The sequence below is a fragment of the Passer domesticus genome, chromosome 3, assembly GCF_036417665.1.
Source record: "Passer domesticus isolate bPasDom1 chromosome 3, bPasDom1.hap1, whole genome shotgun sequence".
Lineage (NCBI taxonomy): Eukaryota > Metazoa > Chordata > Aves > Passeriformes > Passeridae > Passer > Passer domesticus.
The window spans coordinates 12434942-12456818 of record NC_087476.1 but is presented as its reverse complement, the minus strand read 5'-3'; the positions used below and the strand labels follow the sequence as shown (position 1 = coordinate 12456818).

General features: G+C 37.1%; 1 long non-coding RNA gene across 2 annotated transcripts in view; it reads right to left on the bottom strand.

Annotated features, from left to right (window-relative positions):
• LOC135297907 (uncharacterized) overlaps positions 1–18990 on the bottom strand; it is a 129104-nt gene extending 110114 nt beyond the window's left edge. The window contains exons 1-3 of one of the 2 annotated variants that reach the window (XR_010359835.1): positions 17388–18990; positions 16632–16684; positions 14785–14981 (exon numbers count right to left, since the gene is read on the bottom strand). This is a non-coding gene — a long non-coding RNA (uncharacterized LOC135297907). Of the gene's footprint in view, positions 1–14784; positions 14982–16631; positions 16685–17387 lie in introns of those variants that run through there. The other variant, XR_010359836.1, reaches the window with a different exon arrangement.
• Positions 18991–21877: the final 2887 nt, after the last annotated feature.

Sequence of the window (21877 nt, the reverse complement as noted above, 5' to 3'; positions counted from 1 at the left end):
CTGAAGGTAATGAGAGTTACTGCCTCACTCTCACTGAGTTGGACACACATGGTTAGATTTAGGAACAGCTGGTGGTTCATTATGTTGTTCTTTATGTCTTACTCCACAATTTATTTATTGTTTTGAACCTTACTCTTTTAAGATGACTGAAAAACCCAACCAAACAAAATAAGTCAAAGGAACAATACTCACAATTTTAGAGGTTATTTGACTTTGAAAACACAAGACCAAAAATCTCAAGCCTTTTCTGCCCTTAGCTCAATCTGCATTGGAGAAATTAGACTCTCTTGCATATAAACAAGATAAATTCTGACAACACCACTGTGGTGTATCACCTTATCAGTATATGGGTGGAAATTCAATTGCTTTGAAGAATTAAATGGACCATTAAACTAACCATCATGGAGACATGGATGGATTGACACTCTGCAATGGTATTTGAATTAGCCACTTTGCTGTCTCTGGCAAATGTTTCCAATTTTTTTTCTGACCTAGCCTTAGGCTGATAAGAAAAGATAACATGAACCTAAGAGCCGTGGCAAATTAGTTTATCATCACTACTAACACTACCCTCAAACACTCCAGGAAGCCTTCCAGCAAGGATTAACAGTTTAATAAAGTTGCATCTAACATTTCTTGTGTTCATTTATCTAGAATGTTTACTGGCCATGGTGAGTGTATTTTATTAAAGGTATCTGCACAATTACCTTGAAGGAATAAAGCTTAAGCCTATTAAATTACTAAACATCCAAGATCCATGGGGAACTTAAGAGGCTTGTTTCTGGAGGAATAGGAGCATGGATTACCAGATGCATAGATTATAAACTGACTATTGCTCATTCATGCAAATTCTGGTTTGAATCATGCCTAACTTCAAAACCTATCAGAAACTCCCTTCATCTGAAAATGTGAGCAAGAAGCCTGTGAGAATAGTATCCAGAGGGCTTCCTGTCACAGTTGAACTGATAATATTGTAATGAAATACTGTTTCATTATTCCATGTCTTTATGGAACAGTAATATTATAAAACAAATTGCATCAACTACATTTGGACCAGCTTTGTGCTGTTGTTTCCTCTTTTTATTAATTAATATTTTCTATGATCCTCATGCAGCATTATAGGTATAGTTCTCTGAACACATACATTCACTCAGCATCTGCATTTTACAGAATGAGGTAGTGCTATCAAATGACGATTTCAAGGAAATGCCAAAGACATGAAACTCTTGTTTAAGCTTTGTGCTTCTTTTCTTTTATATAATGCAGCTGACGTCATGGTTTATAGCATTATAAGGAAAATTTTCTTTTGCACAAAACATTTTCTTGTTCATGTTAAAAAACTTGCTAAAAGACTTACTTTATCAAATGGAGACATTCTGGGCTTGCTCCTACAACAGCAGCAATTCCTTATAACTGCTGATTTCAGTTCTCAGAATTAAGTCCTATTTCAGGAAGAGCAATATATAATTTATACTTTGCCAACTTAAATCACAACCTCTCTTTTTCCATTCATCCTCTACCATTAACTGTCATGAAAAGTCCAAAGAAAATGTTTTGTCCTTCCCTTAGAGGAAACAAAAACAACTTAAGGAGTATTAATAACCAAGTAGATATAATTTAAAGCAGTATTAGGAGAGGAACAGTGCAGCCAATAATAACATCATAGAAAGCTGGTATCACTGTACTATTTATGATCAGAGGGTGAAATATGGTCTGTTTCTTAATCAGTAACTCCTATAGAAATTCAATGAAAAGACACTAATGTCTATGGAAAATGTCGTATCCTCAAGGTCCTCTCTGGCGCTCACGTGCTGGATGCAGAAAGGATGGGTTTCCACTCATGCTGTTTTCCTCAGGAAAGTGTGATGGCCCCAGGCAGCCTCTTGCTATTGTCTGCCTCCACTCCCCCTCATGCTTTGGCCATGGTGCACTGACACTTCTCTCTAGCTTAACAGGCCAGTGGGCAATGGTGCTCGTGCCCCCTTTGCCTGCTGGAGCCACTCTTTCTCTCTAGCAACCTCACTTCCCAAAGGGGACACATTTTAAGTTGACAGGTCTCAGATCAGATGGACAAACCATGCATTCTGTAGTCTGGTATTTCAGTTTGGGTAGTCCTAAAACTAACATATTTTGAAACTATTTGATTATCTTTCAGGTGCTTGCCTTCACCATTATGTGAACTGAGTATCTTTGTTCATGTGTAAAAAAAGACAATTTTGAATACATGTTATTACTATTTACACATGGCAAGGTTTCCATCTTACCTTCCTGGGTACTAGATGTTCTCAAACAAACTACTATTTTTTCTGCAGTTATTTCTGCTGCCTTCAACATCTGCAAATGTTAAGACAGAATAAGTTTAGGATTTTCAGCATAGACAGGATAATGCCCTTCAAACACACTTTCCCTGAAGTTCTAAATAGTACACTCCAGATTCCCAAAGCTGATAATACCTAACTTCTGGAGTTTTTGACCCTAGATGCCTTTCTAGTTATGAATAGTACAGTCTCCATGGAGTATTGCCTTTGAGTGATCCATACACTCCATATCCATGAACATACCTTCAATTTATGAATCAAGTCATATTGGTAAATGGAAGCCTCCTTCCTAAGAAATATTCAAAGGACATTTGACAGGATTGTATTTCCATTTTCACTTGGAAATGCTGGCATCTGAAAGTCTGGTCCATTTTGAATAATCTTTGAGAACTTCCTTTCCTTTCATGCAGGTAAATCAGGGATAATTTAAAAGCAAAGTACCTTTATAAAATGCAAGTCAGATGCTTTCATCTTCATGACCTCATAATTAACTTTCCATTGTGAGATCTTCTTGGGTTATGGCTACTGATTAAAAGGTGAAAGGTTGAGGAGAAAGTGAATGGCAGGGAATTACATGCTCCCTTTCCTTTTAAAGGCACTTCCTTTACAGCAGTTATGATAAATACCAACCTTTATTCATGTTACAGGTTTGAATTGGTGCCATATGATGATGAATTCCTATACAAAGACAAGGCAGGACCTGATTAAGAGTTTAAAAAAAGTATGAACACAGATGGAAAGAGAAAACTTGAAATTGGAAGATGGCAGGGACAGCTGACAACATTATGTTTCCAATGAAAAAGGGTAAAAAATATTTGGGGGAAAAAATAGAGAGAGAAAACTGTTCTTTTAGCCCCCTGATGCCCACATTTCAATCTGGAAAAAAAGAAGAAAGCTTGGTTTTATCCAGTTCTGTGTAATGTAACAGAGATGGATGAATCACATGCAGGAAGCTTTTTTTGACTTCCAGCACATCAAAATAGATTTTATTCTTTCACTATTCAGAACAAATATAAACTGCAAAGTCTATATACATGCATGTACCTCTTCTAAATCCTAGCTTCTGTAGAAACTCCTATGAACCTGTAGGAGAGATTTCTGAGGGTTTAAATCTGAGAGTTTGAATCTAAGGTTTTGAATTCAGTGTTTTCTGACACTCATCTGAAGCTGCTAACACTCTGATTTGCTCAGACACAGCCTTTACCAAGGATTGCTGTAGAAGCTCTCTTAGCCCAATGCTACTCCAAATTTCACCAAACCTCTGAGATTAATTTTTGCAATGCAATGTATTTTCTGGGGGTTTTGCTTGGGTGGTTTTTTTCTGGTTTTTTTTTTTTTTTGGTTTGTTTTTTTTTGTTTTTTTTTTTTTTGTTTGTTTGTTTGGTTATTTTTTTTTTCTTGTTGTTTTTGTTTTTTGTTTGGTCATTGCTGTTATTACAGTTCCCCCCCACCCCCACCCAGGGATACTGTTATAATGATGATAGAAGCAGAAAATTAAAATCTCTGTCATGCACTCAAGATTTCCTCCTAAGTGGATGGTAAGGAGATGGGCCAAATGGTTTTCCCAAGACTTAAACAAAAGATTTAACTTTAAAAAAGGAGACAAACAAAGAAATAAATTAACAATTGGGCATCTTCTACCTTTGTGAAATTAGGTCCAGAGTCATGATAATCTCTATAGAATAACTCAGGAATTTCTTAAATTATGTACAACCATGTGGTTTTAGTCAGAGTAGTCTACTGAGTTATTTCAGACATGCTAAGTAATTTTGTTTAGAAATAAATAAGTGTTTGGGCATCTTAACTGTTTGTTGACTGAAAAAAAGTGGAGCAGAAGCCGTTTTTCAATTATGCTGGTTAACCTATATTTCAGTTAATATCTGCTATTTATTTTACATTGTTAAGACAAATCCTCATGCATGCAAATTTTCACCAAAATTATATTAGTGTTGACTTTACTGAAATACATTGTGCATAAAAGTTTACCAAGGCCTTTAGATAAATGATTGAATTGCCTGCACTGCCTGATGCATCAAAATTCTTTGGAGACAACATTTTGGAAAAAAATTTGTTTTTAAATTTTCCTAGTCGTGTTTGTTTGGTTTTGTTTTTTTCCAGTGTCCTTTGTAATTTTCTTCCCTCGACATGTTATACTGTGGTACTATCATAAATAGACATGAATAAAAGAACAACCATAAAGATGATTAAAATTATTGATTCAGAGACTGAATATTCAGATGATGACAATATTAAAAGGGCTGCAACACTGATAGCCAATAGTAGGATTTGCTAGCAGGGATACAAGACTGGTGACACAACTGCAGCATGTGGACAAAAAAAAATCCCCTTTAACAGCAGTTCAGAGAACATGGCAGTTCCTACAGGTGTGTTTTTAGTATTGTCCCTTGTGATAGCCTTCATTTACATGTTATCCTTTGTATAATATTTATGACTCAAAAGATGAGCAACAGAGAGGACCTGTGAATAGATTTAAGAATCCATTGTTAAACTATTCTATATAAATTTTGTCTTAGAGTTCTAGGCCCTGGTTTTGAGGAGGTCTGACATCTTTTCTGTAATTTATTTGCTCTTAATTCCAACACACTTTAATTTATTTGGAGGTAGTCCAATGAATTCACCACCAGTGGCTGCTGAATTAGGTTAGAGAACTAGGTACTTTCTGTCAACAGGACTGGTTTCAACCTTCTTTGCAGTGTTGATACTCTAAACCAACCCCGTGAATAAAATTAACCTGATTATGGTTTAGCATAGAGTGATTGTTCTGCACTTATAACTTGGTTTTGCTGTAGAAGTGGTTCTTAAAATCTGTTTTCTTTCTTAGCTCTGTACACAGCCCATGGCTCCTGTCAGGCTGAAGGGCCAGCATTGCGTTTCCATTGCCAGGGACAACATCCTCTCCTCCTCTTTTTTTGATTGACACAGAAGACACATGTGAAACAATGGCTGTAGCTTAGGGGGAAACAGGGCATCTGAATTCTGTTTCTTCTCTTGGCAGTTTCTTGTGAGCCTAAGAGAAAAGTTTAAAATAGTGTCCCTTTTTATTTCATCAACAATTTCACAATAAGAGACAAATAAATAAAAAAAAAAAACCCAACAAAACATAAGTCTATATTATAGGTTTGACAGTGCTGCTTGGGAAACTTGCTGGGTTATATATATTTCCTGACAGAGAGCCGTGAATAGGAATCAAAGCTAGCAAAAAAAGTATGCTTGCATATATTGTAGTCTGTGTGAAAGATCTGTTAGATTTCACAGGAACTGACTGTTGTATTATTTTCTAAAGGTTTATTTTAGATTTCTATAGACCATCTGAATTAAACTTACACACATATATGCACACCATACTATCTGTTGCTTTAGATATGTTCTCATTAAATTGAGCACCTAAAATTCTCATTTAAAATTTCTCTTTTGTTATATTTAGAAGAAGAAAAATTTACACAGCCTCTTAAAAAAGATCCTCACTGGAGTCCTTAGAGAGGAGCTACAATTTTTTGAAGGCTGAAGTGTCTAAATAGACTGGTCCAGGAATGAACATTTTTTTGGCATCTACCTAATTAAGTTAAAAGTTAATAAGTTCCCTTGGTTGCTCCTTTCTTCAGGAAGCATGCAAAAAATGCATTGAAGTAAGGAAGTTCAAGGTTTCAGTATCTGCTGCCCTTGGTCTTTCTCAGGAATTCTTTAGCTGATTACATGCTTCTCCTTTCAACAACATAAGCTTTGTATCTTATGTTTTGTAAAGGATCATTTCCCCAACCACCTCTCTAAGGCCACTCTTGGTCAGCCAGAAAAGTGAGCATCTGGATGTGAGTATTTCTATCATATACATTTAAAATGCCCAAGGGAATGAATTTTCCTTTGATTATTTTAACAAAAGTAATCTTTATAAACATCCTTATGATCTTACAAATGTTTTTTTCTTATGTACAAGAGCTGAAATTGTTTCAGATTGCAGTGTTTCTTTGAAATTTTTTCTTTATTTTCTGAACCAATACACTTTTCCCTTTTTGTTGGTAATGACAGTCAATGAATAACAAAAAATTCATGTAACTGAACAATAGTTACCCATAAGATGGGCTCATTCTGGCATGTTTGGAATGCTATACTTCATAATAAGATACAAGATCTGGATTTATCCTTGTGTCAGCTCCACACTGGCACAAATCCATTAATTTTGATTAAATTATGTCTTATGCCTAATTTATGTCAGTGTAATTGAGGAGGATTAGGGTTTAATTATAATTATACATAATCATCCATGATTATAATAAATGCCAACATTAAGTCAAAATAGTAAGGCTAAACTGTTGGGGATCCAAACTGAGATGATGAGTTGCAGTACTTAAGAGATGTCAAGCACCTGCAATACCTAACTGAGGGTAGAATGAAACCCCTAAATGCTGCACTTTGGAATTAAAAGTCCAAAACTGGTGCAAATTTTTTACTATGCAAAGAACAACTATTTCTTCATTAATAATTTGTGTACTCAGAAGGTACAGAGGGTCAGATTAGGTTTATGATGTCTTGGAGTGAGTGGGAACATTTATTAAATGTGAAGATCCTAAATTGAAACTTCTGAACACTTTCCTAAAATTTTTCACTATCCTTCCCTTTTATCTCATTTGAACATTATACCAAAGATTTTTCCCATTTCATCTGCCTAAGGATCTTGATCTTGACTTGATACCAAACTTACAAATACTTAACTTTTTAAAAATATTTTATACTCACAATAGTGTATATAAGTAATAGACCTATTCAATTTTTTTTATTACTCTTGAGACTAAAAGACACAACAGCTCATTTCCTTCCATCAGTATTTTAAAATATTCCAAGAAGAATAATTAAAACCAAGTCTGGCTCAAAGAATAAAGATTTTTCTGATATTAATCCAAAAGTTGTTTTGTATTATAGTAAGAATTGAAGGATAAAGAGAAGGATAAATATATATAGACTGAGGTTGTAAGACAAGTCAATGGAATGACTGAAGCCCAACAGTTTTTTTAATTTTCATAAAAGTTCTCAACTTTATTCTTTTACCATTGAGATAGAATATGACACACAAAATGCCCATGGATATTTTCATAGAAAATATATCTTTTTAATTGAATAAGTCATATTATTCTTATAAGTGTTAAGACCACATTTTTAGAACATTGAAAGTTTAATTTTCAATATGGGACAGCCACTAAGATTTTCTTTTTCTATGGTGTTCGGTGTCCTTGCATCGATTCCTTCATCTTTAGAGCTGAATTTGCTTAATATGCCCCATAATCACTGGTGACCTGAATTCTCTTGTTTTCTCTTGCACCTCTGCTCCACCATATTTTAAGTGTTTTCATATGTTCTCCTCCCTAATATTCTGCATTGATATATATATATTAAGAAAGACAAAATATAGACATTTTTCCCAATCTTCTTCTGAATTAAGGCACTCCCCTCCCTCCCTTCTATCACCATAGTGTCCACAGAATTAATATTTACTTAAGACATTAACCCCTAGATTGGTCCTTTGTGGTAGGAGGTATCAGGAGAGTCCCACTACTAACTACGATGTTTGAGTAAAATATGTATTTTACACATCACCTTCTTCGTCTTCTTCTTCTTCTTCTTCTTCTTCTTCTTCTTCTTCTTCTTCTTCTTCTTCTTCTTCTTCTTCTTCTTCTTCTTCTTCTTCTTCTTCTTCTTAATACAATAAATTGCAGTGCAGGGTGGTTACAGTTTGTGCTACCTGTGTAAATTAGCCTTAGCTGGGATATATCTAATGAGTGGGTCCTCTGGGGACTTTCATTCCTTGTCAGCCTCTTCAAAGTCCTTGTGACTTTGGGCCAATTCTTCTCCTGGTTCAGCACTTCCTAAGGAACCTGTCTCCATCTGCTATGTTATCTCAAGGCAGTTTTTGGGACAGTCCTTTGTGTATGCTCTAGAGCAGAGGTACTGATTCCTTGTTTGTGTTTTTATAGGGGACAAATGGTGCTGAGACCTAGAGATTTAACTGCTTTCATTAATTTAGGACAGGTGGACATGGAATGAATTGTCTGGGCAAAAGCCACAAAAATATCTTGTGACGGAAGTAAGCACTGAACCTTGATTTTTCAACTGGTAAAGCCCTCATCTTTGGGTTACCCATCCAGATTAATTTTTTTTCCTTTAATTTTTACCTTGGGATATAGCATGCAACTTAAAAAAACCTAACTTTTGCACTTTTTTCAACAAATTCACTTTTTTTGTCTTGATCCAAGAAGAAAAGTTAAAAGTTTGTGGATACATAATGAGTTTTGGTTTACTTATATATAACTATTCTGCTTTTTTTAACTGACTTTTGCAATCATTTCAACTGAATAATGAATTTTACATTTAGAGTATATAGAAATAAATATTCTATGCATTTAAAAGACATTAAAAGACATTTCGAACAGGATCTCTATATAAAGTTCTAGTTTAAACGAAAATTATTTTTCAACAGTGGTATGTTCCTTTGGAAAATTCCAGGTCAGTCTATCTTAAATCTGTTCTTAATTAATACGTGACATTGGCATTCCTTCCATGGCCTTGGAAGCTCTATCTCCCTGAAATATTTTATCTATGAAGGCCTGGTACCTCTTTTCATGTAAACCCATTTGCATTTGAATGCTCTTTGGAGGAAAAATGCTGCTGAGTTGCTGAATTTTTATTTGTTTGTTTGTTTGTTTGTTTTTAATCTCATTTACTGTTACAGAACTGTAAGAACAACAACAACTTCAATCTGTTACCGTGGCCATTTCATTAAAAAAAGAGGAAAAAATTAGCTAATTTCTAGCAGTAGTGAAAAGGTTAACCTTCTAGTAAATTGGATGGATAACAAGGGAAGCCGATTAGCAAAAAGAGGAGCTCAGTCACTGACCTTACAATGCTTCTTTATCTTTTACATTCATCTCTCAGGCTCAGTCCAACTCTGCAGCATAAAGCCAAAGCTATGGTACAAGTATTGTATTCCCTGAGGAACAGCGTATTACTTGTATATGCTTGGTTGCTTTTTTGCTGTGAGCTTCTGAATCATATAAGAACGAGTTTATTCATACATTTACCCTTTATTTAACATGCTTATTGAATAGGCAGGAATCTTCTTAAAGGATAGAAGTATTAAGATGTAGCTGACACAGAAAACAGATGAAAATCTTAGCATTACCATTTTCTAAAGAAATGGTCAAAGATATTTAATGACTACAGAAAACAAGTGAAAGATGCACATTTTAATAACTTTGAGAGCTGATGCATCATACCAAAAAAATGAAATGAAACATTTTTAAATAATCTGGTTTATACCACTATGACACAAGAAGAAGACAATATTGTATGAGTGGGATGCTCAACTTTTTACAAGGAAGTGATATCCTGATGGATATTTGTCACTGTTTATTTACCCTAATTTCTTTTATTGTCTTGAGATATGTAGGTAAAACCATCTGGATTTTGAATCTATTACTCTGAGATGGAGAACTAGCTTTTCAGTGAAAAAAGTATTTCACCCACCAGTTTATTATGCCTTTTTTTCCCCAGAAAAAGAAAAAAAGTTTGCTTTGGTAGACAGAATAAAGGACCTGTTGCCACGTGCTCCCTGCACTATTCAGCTATAACCTGCACTTGTTTCCCCCTTCTCAAAAGGTATTATAGAAAAATGCATGTATGATCTGATCCTCTCATGAGCCCTGTTTATTGTGTCATTTACATTTTACTAACTGGTAGTTAGCTCAGTGGGAAGCTCATAAGCCATTACAGTCAGAAGCTGAATGTTGTTTCATGGAGGTTCAACAGTTGTTGGAATCCTGCAGTTATTATTATTCTTTACTTAGGAGAAAACCAAAACAAAAAAGAGCAGGAAAGCAGAAATATAAGCAAATATTTTTGGGAAAATCTAAGGTCAGATTCTGTTTTTGTAGTTTGCCTTCATGGTAGATCATAGTTTCTTGCTTTTTGCTCTGTTGATTTATCTCATGTTAAAAACCAAAGATTTTTTTAAAAATAATCCTAAAAAAGCCCAAACCTTTCAGATTTCCTTATTAACATGATTGTTCTCTTTCCCTCAGCTCTTCTACTTTGCATTCTACAGTTCATAGTTATTATTTAGATTTGTACTTACAGAACATGAAAGGGCCATTGCCTTTTATGTACAGGGTCCCATGCCTGAGTGGGGTCTCTCAGCAATTCTCTAATATTAACTAACAGTAATGAAAATCCTGATAAATAGAGTGATGCTTTGTCAGCAGGATTACATTTGACCAACATGTCTAAGCCATTAATGAGCATAATTGTTGTAATAAAATAATTTCTATACCAAATCAGGACATACATATATGCCTGTACTGAAGCCTTAAGATATGAAATTACATATGAAAATGAACGAAATAAAATTGCTCTTGCCAGAATTGCAGTGGTTTTTCAGTTCCTCTGGAGTAGCTGGCATGCTGACTTCCTATTGTAGCTGGGCAACACTGGCATGAGGTGAATTCAATTTAACAATATTTGCCAAATATATGTTCAGTCCAGACCTTCCACATGGTGTTCCCAGTGTGCATTTGACATAACCCATGAAGACCTGGGGTAGAAACCAATGCTATCTGAATACAAAGATCAGCACCAACTTATTTTTTTTAGAAGATATCTCAATCAGCAGGGGACTCCACTAACTTTTTTTTTTCCACAATGCGCCCTCATTGCCTGTGTGTTTGAATAATCAGACATTTGACTGATCCTTTCATCTCTTACAGGGGGGTTGCAGGGACCCTCTGAACTAGGATGACAGGATTTGGAACCTGAGAGTTGGTGCTCTTTGTTTGTTGTGGCCTATCACCAGTCAAATCCAGTGTGTAGGTTAATAAGGCTTAAACTTTAAGGGAACGGTGAGCACCTGATTGACAAGCCTGTGAATAAAAGTGCAGTGGGAAGTTTTGTGTTTGTGAAGTTAGTATGCAGGGAGACACAACTGAAGTTTAGAATGAATTACAATCAGTTATATAAAGGCAGGGAATCTCGTTTGATGACTTAACATCACTTTCTGAACTTCAAATAAAATTTCAAAGTATTTCAGAGTTGCAATAAAATTCTACGGCATGGTTTAAATGATTGTTTGTCTTTGATTCTTTAGTTTTTTGGGTTTTTTTTTGAGATATAAGTGTGTAGCACAAATCACAAAGCACCAACACATAACATATAACATATAATGAAATTCCTACTACCTATTAATTGGAATAATCTATCAGGACTAACAAAAGAAACTATTGTTCCACAGCTCCTTAGAAGTTAAAGACTTTTACAGCACTGCAGTGCTTCAAGTTTTTCTAGACATGTGCCTCCAACACTTTTAATTTTTAAAAAGTAATAGGCAGCAAGTATGTACTGTGCTTGAGACACCCTTTCAGGGTTTTCAAGGGATCCTCTGGGACGTGGTACCCAAATCTCAGTAGCTTTCAATTGCATCCAGATGATTTTCATTTCCACAAGTGGTTGAAAATTACAGCCTCACTTGTCTTTATGTATAATTCTAAAGTTGACTGAAAATTTTTGAGCTATGCTGATTTCTACCAGAAAACACAGTTCCACAAAACCAAAAACGCTTGTCAGGAATCTGTTAATGCTGGGATTTTAAAATTTACTACTATTATAAAATAAGAAAGAACTCTGGTTTTGATTTAGAGTATCACAAATATAAAATAAACTGTTTTTTTTAAATAAACAAATATTCAAGACAATATTTAATATTATATCAGTTCAATATTATTTAAACAAAATTTTTAGTAAACTTTTTTCAAAATTTCGGTTCTACAGAATGTTTGATGTTTTCATTTTTCATCAACATTGTGAAAAGACACAAGGAAGTGAATGATTCAAGGAATACCTCCTCTTGAAAGTATATTTCTACTGTTACTCAAAATAATATCTATAGCATTTGAAGTGAAAAAATCCAATGTTCTCCATATTAGAGAATACAAAATCCTTTTGTAAGTAAATTAAGGGGGCCAGTTGGGGAATTCCTATCAAAATGATTGTTATCAAATGAATTTTTGTATGTGCCATTTTTCCACCAGGAAAGTTTCTCAGATTTGTAATGGCATTTATTGTCAAAACCAGAAGGAAAAATCTACTCACTGAACATGGAGTACCAAGTTGCAGAGTCAAAAAAAAAGTGGGGGGTCTGATTTCAAAGCATTTCCTTGTGTTTACTCACTTTGTGGTGTATGTGTAACTGCAGGACAAATGGGGAGCTGCTTTTGAATGTTTAGAAATGATGTTTTCTCTATTCTCATTGAGCACCACTGAGATTGAGGAACCTAACAGAAAAACTGAGTTGGAAAATGAGAGCACAGTAGCCGTTGTGGACATCATCTTGCACATGTTATCTTCTGGGAGAGAGAAGGAGAGGAGGAGAACAGGATGCTTTCTGCTCTTACAGGATTAGAGAGTTCATGAGATTGTCTCTGTAAACTCACCATTCCAAAATGTGTTACTGAGATGGAATCTAAGCACTGACTTACTGAATTTTGCAGACCATTTTAATAATGATGCGGGTCATGTTTATGCTGTGAAGTGGATATACATCCACTTCTATCCAGGACACATTAAACAGAAATAAAGCAATATTGATACTGAACTTAACACCTGCCCATTGGCTTACTTTTATGAGAAGTCATTAAGATTGTTAAATTATTAAGACACTTGTATTTGTCTGAAGCTGTGTTCACACTTCTCTTTATAACACAAAAATGTTATGTGAAACTTGTGCAGTCACCTTGTTTTTTAGCTACCTTTTTAAGAGAGCAAGAAATTCTTGATTACACACTTCTGAACAGAAGGGGATTCTTTTTGAGTGAGCACACACACGTAATTTTCAGCCCAATCCAGGAATTTCATTGAGAGTGACATCCAGACATGACCCTGATTTTAGACCTTAATCTAATGCTGCCTCCAGCTCCACTATGCATATAGGATAATTGATGATTTTCCATGAGTGTCCTGTTTTCTCCATTGCATATAACATTTTGCCCTAGCCTAATCTAAGCAGTCTGGATCACGCTGCTGGTGAATGTGGAGTGTCAGTTGTTACTACAGGAGATGGCACAGAATTATCCAACAGCCCTCACACCGGCCAAAATCTGCTTCTGGTTGCCTGCCACATGAGCATTTATGTTGTACTTAATCCACTTGCAAAGCATGTGATTTGACATGCACAGTTTCTTCTTCCAGTGCTCCTTTCCCAATTCCCCTGTGTTTAGAACAAACCACATGAGGCTACACCAATTTTTAGCAGAAATTTTTCCGCTTTTTCTTGTTTGGGAAATGAGCCTACATCATTACCCTTACTTCTTTGTTTAATATATATAAATTAAGACCCTCAAGGCTGTGGGACACTCAAACTTGTTTATGTTGCATTTCTTTGGATACACAGGATTAGTCTGGGGCATTTCTCTCACCCTAAATTGGCACGGGCTGGGTTATCTGCCCAAATGCTGGCACTTGTGCTCGAGAGTCAGCGCCTTTGATTCACGAAGCTTTGGCTTTGATGCAAGCATCCCTGTTACCTCTTGCACTAAGGATCTGGCACAACCCCTGTTGGTACTTCCATGAGGACATACAATGTTCCAAGCCTCCCCCACTGCGTAGACAATTCCTTAGCGGGGCAGGCTTTCCAAACACATTGTTTTAAAGAAATGAATCACTCATTCGTGAAAAATGGAAAAAAAAGAGCACAAATACCATCAAAGCAAATTCAGGCGTTTGCCGCCCACATCACTGACATCATGCTGCCAAGCCAGAGAGCACTGAATAGGACTCCTTACAGAGTCCATCAATGCCACTCTTTAAATGGCAATTGCCTGGAGGGGCTGCTGGTTTGTGATATGAGGTACTTCTTCCTTAGCAGGAGAAAGGCAGCAAAGGCTGGGATTTCAGTGCAAGTCCCCCCAAATGGCAACAAAACACACGGCTGTTTGCCCTGCCAGGATGTCTCTTTTTCAAAGGACTTTCTTCTGAATTTGGAGGGCAATTAATTTATACTAGGATGAAATATTTTTTTAAAAGGAAAGGACCTGCCTAATCATCAGAAAGAACTTCTTTTATTAAACTGGAGATTGGATAAGAGAAGCAATGTGGACTTCTTATCATTTATGGACCAATTAAAACAGATCCAAGTGAGGTCTCTCCGAGTTAATCCCAGAGCTGGTGTGCTGGGGCGTGTGATGCAGGGATGCTCTGAGCTGTCTGGACCCGGGCCAGGTCACATCTGACACGCTGTTCCCACATCAGACAGGGCTGTGCCCAAGCTAATAAGCCCTGTCAAGAAATACAGTGACAGGTCACTGTGGTACAGTGCAGTGTCACACATACAGTCTGCACTTAATGGCACGGGTTCCCACTAGTTGTGGGGTTTCTACCATGTGACCATTTTATGGCATAGACAAATTTCCAGTAATTCTGCAAATGTTTTTACACACTTTTCTGTGCCATGACATTGCCTTTCCACCTCTTTCCCTATGATGCTTTGTCTTGCTGCTGTCTCAGACAAGTGACTCAACTTTACCTGTGTTTCTGCATTTGCTCACAGGGAGCTGCTTCTCCACACACCAAGACTGCTGGGGTGCCTGTGAGCCTTCAGCCAGCTAAGGTGACCTGGTAAGCAAACCAAGAGAATTGGGTTATAATAAAAGAAGAGAGAATGAAGCAGCAAAGAATTTGTAGCCTTTACATCTAGCTTCATGTCACTTTGCTTCAGTTTCTGCTTGTCTCTGAGTACATCTGCACATTAGCCACTCTGCATTTTCAAAACAAGCAACACTTACCCTGATGTGTGTAATGCACAGAACAGGGGATGCTGACCTGCCTGGGGATTTGGGACACTACAGTAACGCAAATAATTAAAAACCAGAAATTGAGACTGGCAGCAATGATCTTTCGTTGACCCAGAGTGGATAGATAAAATGATCAATGATGTCTTTCCCTTCTGTAATGTCTGCCAGACAATCCAAATTTATAATCAGCATAGGAAAACTGCTGCATATCACAACCATATGGCACTGAGAATACACATTATTGTACAGTAGCATTGCACTAATTTAAGGTCTGTCACCACTTCCATTATGGGGCTTAAGAAACTTTCACACAAGCACTTACTCCAAGCTGTACATCTCTGCCTGTAAAGGTCTTAGATCTCTGGATGCTTTAAATAACTTTTTTATTTAAATAACTTTTTCTATTTTTTCATTATATAAGTTAAAGTAAGGTTCAGTTTTCCCCCTCGTTATTCAAAATTAATTTTATTTAAGCCAATAAAACTCCATGATTTTGGGAATGGTTAGGTCTATTCCATCCACTATGGGCCACTTTTTAAATTGAAAACAGTCATTAAGCATCTGGTGACTTTAAAAGCTATTGTATATATACATAGAGAGAGAATTATAGTTAAATGGAAAAAAAATCACCAAAAATGAAGTCATAGTGATTTCTATGCGAATCTCAAATAATATCAAAATTTTCATGAAGTTATTCTACATAAGGCTTGTCGGACTGCATGACCTTGTTAGAGGAAAGAAAATAGTCTTTATTTTTAATCTGTATCAAAATCTGTGTACATTTTTGCATGTCTTAAAAATCCCCATTGGAACAACTGGTATGTATCCAAACTGGAAGCAGCTTTCTGGCACCCCAAATTTAGGAAAAAATCAGCAGTTAATCCGCAAATGTTTTACAACCTGCCAAAGACATTATGCACAGTGCAAAGGTGGCATCTCCTGTGGAAAAGGGATTTCCATTTTGGATAATCTCTCCATGGCTGACATAAGCATATCTCAGTCACTGCATAATCACACCTTCCATGCTGATGTGAGAGTAGACATCACTCAGAAAGGTCGTGCCAAGGATAAATTAGCCCCAATTAATAGCAAGTTGATGGAAAATTTTCTTCTGAAAGTTCAGGTGACCAAATCCTCTTTTGGTTCCCAATGGCACAGAGGCTGCTACAGCTGAGCTCAGGAGAGCTGCACAGGCAACTCTCTGGAAAGCACTGGGAGGATGAAGGTGTTCAGCTCTAAGCCTGAAAGGGGCTGAGGTTGATCTCAGGGGGGAGGACCAGCTCTTATCTGCCCCAGAGCAGTCATAGAAGTTGTTAAAGTAGTGATTAGAAAATAGTAAGAGGAGGGCAAATCGATCTGCCCATCCCCCTCACTCCCAGCCTCCAGCTACTTTCAGCCCAGCGATTTCCTGAACTGGATGTGTTTCTACGCACTCATTAATTCTCTGTGGATTTCAATTCTATGAACTTACAGCGTCTCTCCTTTAATCCATGGAAAATTTTAACCTCCAGATTCATTCCCTTGCTGTGAAAAAATCACATTTTTTTACTTGTTAGTAAAAGTGAGTGCTGGCCCATGGCTTCAATGTGCCTCAGTAATGCAAACAACAATGGCATTACTTGGCAATAGTTTTCCATGTCCCTGAGATGATTTGCTCTGATGGTCAGGGTCATTTTCCTCTCAGTCAAAACTTTATTCCCATGAGGCAGCTGCCTAATTCTTACTAACTTTTTTCCCATTAAAAAAAAAAATCACATCAAATTTGGATATCTTTCTTATCAGAGAACATGGGATTTGTCCATATGACCCTTAGCCTATGCAGAGGTACCTGTGAGCTATATCAGCTCCTAAAGCAGATCAATAGGAATGAATCTATAGGATAGAAACACTTCATGCTGGGGCCCTAAATCCTGACCCTGCAGAATTTTGGAGGAGGAGAGAGGGAGAGAGGGACGGAGGAAGGAAGAAATCCTGTGTCATGACTGTCCCTGGGAGCAGCAGTGCACAGGGTGGGCTGCTAGAGCACATCTACCCATTTCCTGACAACCAGAATCTGCCCTACAAGACTATTCCAAAACACAGAGCAAGGTGTAGAAAAAGGAACAACCCAGGTATGTTTCAAAAGCTCATTCATGATCCTAAATAATGCAGATGCATCCATGCAGACCAGGGTGCAGCATGAGTGAGAGAGCCCAACTGAGCAGACAAGGCGCCCACGTTGCCTTACCTGAGCTGAATCCCTGGGATCCTGTGCACAGCACCACTCTCCTCTGTGCAGACACACGATGTGACAGCAGCTCTGCTCTCCTTCTGTTAAAGAAGGAATTTGCACCACCTCACCTGGCACAGCCTTGCAGAGTTTCATCGACGTCAACAGTGTCTACCTGGAGCTGAATATCTCAACTTCTATTCAACAAAAGGAAAAAGCTCAAAGTTTCTTTGCTAAAATTATGCAATATGTTACCAGAAGAAACATTTTTTCAAGGAAACACATCACAAGGTGGTTGACTGTATCTTCTGTGTTGTTCAGTGTCCTGAGATGAAACAGAAGAGTTAAGAAAGCAGGAGAGTTTAATAAAACCAGCAAAAAAGAAATAGACAGAGAACTTAAAGCTTCTACTAAAAGACCCAGTCTCACACCAGCACAACCACAGGCTATTAATAGATAAGTAACTAAATTCTATGCTTCATTTTACCTCTGCTAAATACTACTCCAGAGTGCAGTTGTGATGATTTAATCTCTTCTACTCTTTCACTTTTTAAAGGTGAATCAAACAGCATAAGTTATCAAAGATGCAAACCTGACCCCCTGTGACTACATTACAATGCAGCACCACCTTCTGGCTATGGGAAAACTCTTAGTGGCTACTTTACCTATTCCATTCTTCAGGGGCATCTGTTTCTTAATTCTTTATGGTGATTTGTTTTCACGGCTTCAGCTATTCTACCTATGGATGTTTTTAATAACAGCTGCTATTTTTCAAATAGAAGAGACATTTCTAACATGGAGCATTTGCAACTGTGCATCTCTGCCTTTAGTGAAGGAGCAATGTGTATGTTCATTTTTTATGATCTGTAATCACATGCTGGTCCTGGGAAACATGCCACAAGGGCCCACATATGTGAGTAGTGGCAGCTGAAAGTGCATAATTCATGAAGGCAACATCAGGATCGGAGGAAATGGCATAAATAGCTGATTGGCTTGACACATCTTATATTTTTTCCAGGATTTATTTCCTTTAAAAGATGTGAGTTGTCTTTCAAAAAGAAATGTGTAGACTGCCAAGTCATAAGGTTCTCTAGGTCACTTGTTTCTCTGAAAGCAAAGGCATTCTTCTGTTTTCATTCTGATTTAATTAGAATGGCTTTTTTACAGTATGTGGTCTTTGTTTTCCAGGTCTCTACTCCTCCACAGTTTTATTCAACCCCATTGTGGGTCCACATTGAAACAGAAAGGGCAGTCGAAACAACTTCATCTCAGAAGAAAATCCTATAAATACTGTAATTGCTGTGGAGTTTAATCTGGTTTCTTAACCTCTGATTCAGTTTGGATAGGTCTTAGGGCACAAAAGAAACAAATCAGCCATTTCAGCTAAAGGCTTCATTTGGCACAAATCTGGACAAAGCTTAATGATAAAAGAAATGTTTAAAATAGAGGAACATTAGATGCTGCCCAAATTTCAGCTGGAAGAAAGAAAAAAAAACATGATTACAAAGGCAAATTTAGTCACATCCAATCTCCAAGAACATTTTGTAGAAATATCACAAACAACAGTGTTCTCAGGGTATTTCTACTAGAAATAATGTGAGAAAGAACATTCTCACATTACTTCCAGTCAAAATGCCATAAAAATGCACACTTGATAGCAAGCATTCTCATAGCATTTTAACAGCAAAGACCTCAAGGAAACATTTTCTCATGACATTTCCTCTGGAAGAGGGTGGAGCCGGAGCATTCTGCACTCCTCCACTCCCACCAGCATGGGAATGTCTCAGGGGTGAGCTCTCCAGTGGGAGCAGCAGGGCAAGGATTACAGAGGACACAGAGGAGCAGGAAATCTGATGGGCTTCCCTCTGCAATGAGAGCACTTGCAAGAGAGGAAAGACTCCTCCATCCACAAGAAAGCGACAGAAGAAAGGTCATGATAATTATATTACATACCCCAGAATAACTCAAGGATGAGCTTATGTATACATCTGTATTTTCAACATAATACTCCCCATTAAAGTATGTATAAGACATAGAAAGTATGAGGAAGAAAGAAAGATACTTTGATTTGGTTTTTTTGAGGGGTGTTTTAAAGGGTTTTATGTGCAAACTCTCCATGGGGAGTTTTCATGAAATTTTTCTGTGGAATCAAGTTGTCTGCACTGTCACACTGCCAGTTTGAAAGAAATTAAATCTCAGCTTACTCAGACAAGAAAGACACATGGTCCCTACTAAGTCAATGGGATAAGTCATAGGACACCCACACTAACTTGTCTGCTACAATTTGAGCTTACATCACTCTGGTGATGTAGGAAATCCTCAGTTTCCTCTTTCAGGACTCCTTGACTTCTCAGGGGTTTTACAAAGTCAGGCCAAATGGGGTTCTGAGCAACCTGGTCCACTTGCAGATGCCTCTGCTTGCTGCAGGGAGGTTGGACTAGATGGTCTTTAAAGGCCCCTTCTAACCCAAGCTGTTGTGCATGTTAGTGATCCTAATTTCAGATGCCTCTGAGAGACATTTCAATGAGCAGAATAGTCAGCAATAATTTCAGCTTATTTCTCTCACCCAGCTACTGTACTTCAGCTGCCAGATGGAAGAAATGAACCCAAGAAAGGACAGGAGAGCTTGGTCTTTCTGAGCTCTTCTGTCTTGAGGGATTCAACTGTTAGATATACAAGAACAGAAGTTGCATCCCCTGGAGGCCAGTTCATGAGGTAACCCCACATGAATAAATATGAGAAGAATAATGTCATGAACTGAAAATCAGGATCCCCCTTTTGTTTATAGACCACACAAGAGAAAACAGAAATGAAATACTGTTGTGTAAATTTTCTTCAGCTATGTCTTACATTGTGTCCAGTCAGTCCATCAAAAGTTCTTTTATTAACTCAAGTTTTTTTTCAGAGGTTCAATATTTTCCCTAAACTGTTGTGGTTTATTTGGGGAAATAAGTTAGTTAGTTAGTTAGTTAGTTAGTTAGTTAGTTAGTTAGTTTCACTTTACTTAAACCCCTGTGTATGTAGTAAGCAGAGGACAGTGCCTGGATGTGGGGTGTGGAGGAGAAAACTGCTACACATTGCCCTTGAACAGGAGTAGAGTAGACTGAGCTGCCTGAACACTCATCTCTGGTCACTGGTCACTGAGGTAATTGAGTGCATGGCAGGGGAACACCACAAACTTATTTCCTTTTCCTGCTAGATGCTTTCCACATGTTTAAAGTCAATATAAAAAAGAATGTCTAACTTAAAATTCTCCTAATACAACAAGGTGGTAGATATATCCCCTCTAGTATTTTAACTCTGACATTAGCTCTGATGTATTCTTCAGATGAAAGCAAGGACCTCCTGCAGATAGCAGACAGAGATTATTTGCTCTGAGAAAAAAATTTATCCTAATATCTAAGATAAAAAATTGATTGAAATAAAAGCAGGGGAAAAAAGAGGAATTTTATGAACTAGAGGATTCATTTTTCTGGATGAAAACACCTTTAAGAGGCAAAATGAAAGATTTATCCATGCTATAGATGTGCTGAGACACATGCATATCTCAACTGATACTTGTGCTGATACAATACTCTACTTTTATGATGAATAAGGGGTTAATGGCATGATAGTAATCTAAAGTGTTAGTGCATTACATATACACATCATATTGGTTTTCAGCTTTGCATTACCTTTGTTTGAGTTTCAGAGAAAGAACATGCAATGTAAAAATATGCAGATGCGTCTAACAAGCAACATGACCCCTTTTTAAAGTAGAAATAAATTGCATTTAGAGCTATTAATGGAATTATAGAATGGTTTATGCTCAAATGGATGTTAAAGATCATTTCACTCCAGCCCCCCTTGTCATGGGCCAGGACCCTTCCATGAGACCAGGTTGCTCCAAGCCCTCCCATCCAACCTGGCATTGAAGAGATGGGGTATTCACCACTACTCTGGGAAAACAGCACTTCACAATGCTCACAGTAAAGAATTTCTTCCTATTACTATTAATAAAATAATACAGAATTTATCCTGTAGCTATATAATTAGTAACCACACCACTAATGGAAGTTACATTTCTTTGTTTTAATACTTCAGATGTTTAACTCTCAAAACTATTAGCTAGCCCAAGTTCTTTGAAAAATTATAATATTTAACTTGTTTGCTGCATAAGAAAAATTGAACTGAGAGTAAAAGTTTGTCATGCTAATCCTGTGTATAGAATGAGGCAGTCTCCAGACATTCAAATGTACATTCCAGGTTGTAAATAGTGATTGCCAAATCAAATTGCACTGTTCTGGTTTTATAGCTGGCAGGGGGAGAGGAGGAGGAAATATAGACAACAACACATCTAAGGTGTCTTTTTAAATTTAATGGAGACAGACATCTGGAGTTTGTCCTGCAGAGAAGTGGGCCAACAGTAGTCTTCCTTCCCAGTAAGTGGTTTCTTTCAGTATGTGTAACTTAGGAAAAAAAAAAAAGGTGTGTGGGAGTACACATAGCATTCAAGGACTTGAAGTGTT